Source organism: Salmo trutta, chromosome 27 (genome assembly GCF_901001165.1).
Source record: "Salmo trutta chromosome 27, fSalTru1.1, whole genome shotgun sequence".
NCBI classification, from domain to species: domain Eukaryota; kingdom Metazoa; phylum Chordata; class Actinopteri; order Salmoniformes; family Salmonidae; genus Salmo; species Salmo trutta.
This window is the reverse complement of record NC_042983.1, coordinates 43,028,227-43,033,202: the sequence shown is the minus strand read 5'-3', so window position 1 is coordinate 43,033,202 and position 4,976 is coordinate 43,028,227.

Sequence of the window (4,976 nt, the reverse complement as noted above, 5' to 3'; positions counted from 1 at the left end):
CGTCTTTACATTGAGGAAAGGTTTCCAGCTGTAACCCAGATACAGGCTACTCCTAGCTAACGTTACCATGGTAAAGCTGGAGTAGTTCTGCGTTAGCTAGCTGTAGTATTTACCTCATTCCTACCACACTGATGTATTAGCTATGTTACTTCAACCTTTATTTAACCTTTATTCAACTTGGCAAGTCAGTTATTATGAACAAATTCTTATTTACAATGACCGGCCAAAACCCGGACGACGCTGGGCCAGTTGTGCGCTGCTCTATGGGACTCCCAATCACGGCCGGTTGTGATACAGCCTGGATTCGAACCAGGGTGTCTGTAGTGACGCCTCCGACCGCTGCGCCACTCGGGAGCATACCATTGTTCATGCCGACACACCTGACAAGCATCTGCAGTCCTTATAAATTGTCCAATCCACCCTTTCTGTTTCACTGAATCCACCCATGGAAACAATCAGTCTTGCAAAAATGTTGCAATATTAATTAAGCTAGCAAAGTAAACAAACATAACTGTATGAAGTAGACTACTGTCGGAGCCATATTCTACTGATTCTATCTAGCTAAGTTAGATAACGTTGTGATTTCTTGCTTATCACCTTCCAATAATCCATTATTGGAATCGACCTACCAATGCAATTTAATTTCTACAAGTTTCTCTAGCCTAATATTTTGTTGTTCTTCTGATCAAATCTTTAATGAGTTATACCTAAATAATCATGTAGGCCTAGTATGTGTTGCTGTCCTGCTATCTATCACAGGCTTCCTTCACCATGGGGTACAGTTTTAAAAAGGGATGAACAATGTGTTTCAATTGTCCTGCAATTACATAGATTGTCCAGAGAAATGCTCTGTGACCACATCAGTTAACATCTCATTTAGGCCTAAGTCCGACTCCCAGACCAGTCAATCAATGCAGGGCAGAGACGTACAGGGTTATAATGCAACAGAGCTGCCTTACAGAATGGACAAACAATATAAATGACACTTTGGACTTGTCTATAGTACCCCTGTGGAGGGGGGAGTGTAGTCTATAGTACCCCTGTGGAGGGGGAGTGTAGTCTATAGTACCCCGTGGAGGGGGGGGTGTAGTCTATAGTAGCCCCGTGGAGGGGGAGTGTAGTCTATAGTACCCCGTGGAGGGGGGGTGTAGTCTATAGTAGCCCCGTGGAGGGGGAGTGTAGTCTATAGTAGCCCTGTGGAGGGGGAGTGTAGTCTATAGTAGCCCCGTGGAGGGGGAGTGTAGTCTATAGTAGCCCCGTGGAGGGGGAGTGTAGTCTATAGTAGCCCCGTGGAGGGGGAGTGTAGTCTATAGTAGCCCCGTGGAGGGGGAGTGTAGTCTATAGTAGCCCCGTGGAGGGGGGGTGTAGTCTATAGTAGCCCGTGGAGGGGGGAGTGTAGTCTATATCAGCCCCGTGGAGGGGGGAGGTGTAGTCTATAGTACCCCGTGGAGGGGGAGTGTAGTCTATAGTAGCCCCGTGGAGGGGGTGTGTAGTCTATAGTACCCCGTGGAGGGGGGAGGTGTAGTCTATAGTACCCCGTGGAGGGGGAGTGTAGTCTATAGTAGCCCCGTGGAGGGGGGAGTGTAGTCTATAGTACCCCGTGGAGGGGGAGGTGTAGTCTATAGTACCCCGTGGAGGGGGAGGTGTAGTCTATAGTAGCCCCGTGGAGGGGGAGGTGTAGTCTATAGTAGCCCCGTGGAGGGGGAGGTGTAGTCTATAGTAGCCCCGTGGAGGGGGAGGTGTAGTCTATAGTACCCCGTGGAGGGGGAGGTGTAGTCTATAGTAGCCCCGTGGAGGGGGAGGTGTAGTCTATAGTAGCCCCGTGGAGGGGGAGTGTAGTCTATAGTACCCCGTGGAGGGGGGAGGTGTAGTCTATAGTACCCCGTGGAGGGGGGAGGTGTAGTCTATAATACCCCGTGGAGGGGGAGTGTAGTCTATAGTAGCCCCGTGGAGGGGGAGGTGTAGTCTATAGTAGCCCCGTGGAGGGGGAGGTGTAGTCTATAGTAGCCCCGTGGGAGGGGGGAGTGTAGTCTATAGTACCCCGTGGAGGGGGAGTGTAGTCTATAGTACCCCGTGGAGGGGGAGGTGTAGTCTATAGTAGCCCCGTGGAGGGGGAGGTGTAGTCTATAGTAGCCCCGTGGAGGGGGAGTGTAGTGTATAGTAGCCCCGTGGAGGGGGGGTGTAATCTATAGTAGCCCCGTGGAGGGGGAGGTGTAGTCTATAGTACCCCGTGGAGGGGGAGTGTAGTCTATAGTACCCCGTGGAGGGGGAGTGTAGTCTATAGTAGCCCCGTGGAGGGGGAGTGTAGTCTATAGTAGCCCCGTGGAGGGGGAGGTGTAGTCTATAGTACCCCGTGGAGGGGGAGGTGTAGTCTATAGTATCCCGTGGAGGGGGAGGTGTAGTCTATAGTAGCCCCGTGGAGGGGGGAGGTGTAGTCTATAGTAGCCCCGTGGAGGGGGAGTGTAGTCTATAGTAGCCCGTGGAGGGGGGAGTGTAGTCTATAGTACCCCGTGGAGGGGGAGTGTAGTCTATAGTACCCCGTGGAGTGGGAGGTGTAGTCTATAGTAGCCCCGTGGAGGGGGAGGTGTAGTCTATAGTACCCCGTGGAGGGGGAGGTGTAGTCTATAGTAGCCCCGTGGAGGGGGAGGTGTAGTCTATAGTACCCCGTGGAGGGGGAGGTGTAGTCTATAGTAGCCCCGTGGAGGGGGAGGTGTAGTCTATAGTAGCCCCGTGGAGGGGGAGGTGTAGTCTATAGTAGCCCCGTGGAGGGGGAGTGTAGTCTATAGTACCCCGTGGAGGGGGAGTGTAGTCTATAGTACCCCGTGGAGGGGGAGGTGTAGTCTATAGTAGCCCGTGGAGGGGGAGGTGTAGTCTATAGTACCCCGTGGAGGGGGAGGTGTAGTCTATAGTAGCCCCGTGGAGGGGGAGTGTAGTCTATAGTAGCCCGTGGAGGGGGGAGGTGTAGTCTATAGTAGCCCCGTGGAGGGGGAGTGTAGTCTATAGTAGCCCGTGGAGGGGGAGGTGTAGTCTATAGTAGCCCGTGGAGGGGGAGGTGTAGTCTATAGTACCCCGTGGAGGGGGAGGTGTAGTCTATAGTAGCCCCGTGGAGGGGGAGTGTAGTCTATAGTAGCCCGTGGAGGGGGGAGGTGTAGTCTATAGTACCCCGTGTAGGGGGAGGTGTAGTCTATAGTACCCCCGTGGAGGGGGGGCTGTAGTCTATAGTACCCCGTGGAGGGGGAGGTGTAGTCTATAGTACCCCCGTTTAAGGGGGAGTGTAGTCTATAGTAGCCCCGTGGAGGGGGAGTGTAGTCTATAGTACCCCGTGGAGGGGGAGGTGTGGTCTATAGTACACCGTGGAGGGGGAGGTGTAGTCTATAGTAGCCCCGTGGGAGGGGGGAGTGTAGTCTATAGTAGCCCCGTGGAGGGGGAGGTGTGGTCTATAGTAGCCCCGTGGAGGGGAGTGTAGTCTATAGTACCCCGTGGAGGGGAGTGTAGTCTATAGTACCCCGTGGAGGGGGAGGTGTAGTCTATAGTACCCCTGTGGAGGGGGAGGTGTAGTCTATAGTAGCCCCGTGGAGGGGGGGTGTAGTCTATAGTACCCCGTGGAGGGGGAGTGTAGTCTATAGTAGCCCCGTGGAGGGGGAGTGTAGTCTATAGTAGCCCCGTGGAGGGGGAGTGTAGTCTATAGTAGCCCGTGGAGGGGGGAGGTGTAGTCTATAGTAGCCCGTGGAGGGGGGAGGTGTAGTCTATAGTACCCCGTGGAGGGGGAGGTGTAGTCTATAGTACCCCGTGGAGGGGGAGTGTAGTCTATAGTACCCCGTGGAGGGGGAGTGTAGTCTATAGTACCCCGTGGGGGGAGTGTAGTCTATAGTAGCCCCGTGGGGGGAGGTGTAGTCTATAGTACCCCGTGATTCCATAACAGATCAGCCGTTTCCAGCTACAATAGTCATTTACAACATTAACAATGTCAACACTGTATTTCTAATCAATTTGAAGTTATTTTCATGGACAAAAAACTTTCCAAGTGACCCCAAACTTTTGAACGGTAGTGTATGTTTTGTTTAAGTGTGTGTGTGTGTGTGTGAGAGAGAGTTGGGCTATATGGAGGAGATTACTGAGTAGTTTGGTTCATCAGGTTGACCCTCAGTCTTCGCTTGAAGTTATTGAGGGATGATGTGGTTTTGGCAATGTGAAGATAAGATTTCCAGAGTATGGTACATCTGTATCTGATAGAGAATTGACTATGTGAGGTTCGGCAGTGGGGAGGGGTGAAGGTTATCACAGTGTCTTGTGTTATATAGATGGATTTCAGAATTAACCTGGAAGAATCCATTGAAGGGTTTAGTTAAACTGTCTGGGAGATATGAGCATTTGTAGATGAAAATGCATAATTGGCGTACAGTGCTGTCAAAAATACGTACAGGGATGTCATAAAATAGGTCTTCCCTGTGGCTCAGTTGGTAGAGCATGGTTTTTGCAACGCCTTGGTTTTGGGTTCGATTCCCACGCGGGGCCAGTCCAAAAATAACAAATAAAATAAAAAACTGCATGAAATGAAAATGAAATGTATGTATTCACTACTGTAAGTCGCTCTGGATATGAGCGTCTGCTAAATGACTAAAATGTAATGTAAATGTAAATAGACAAAATATTGAGTGTCTGAAACAACGGTGCAGATGGAGCCAGGTAATTAGAGGTGGCGGCTAGTCTTCCACCTTTCTTTTGTATGATTTTGTAATTTGTGTAGTTAGGAGGCATACAGTGTATTCAGACCCCTTCCCCCTTTTTCCACATTTTGTTACGTTACAGCCTTATTCTAAAATGGATTAAATAAATAGTTTTCCTCATCAATCTACACACTATACCACATAATGACAAAGCGAAAACAGGTTTTTAGAAATGTTTGCAAATGTATTAAAAATAAACAGAAATAACTTATTTACATAAGTATTCGGACTCTGCTATGAAACTCGAAA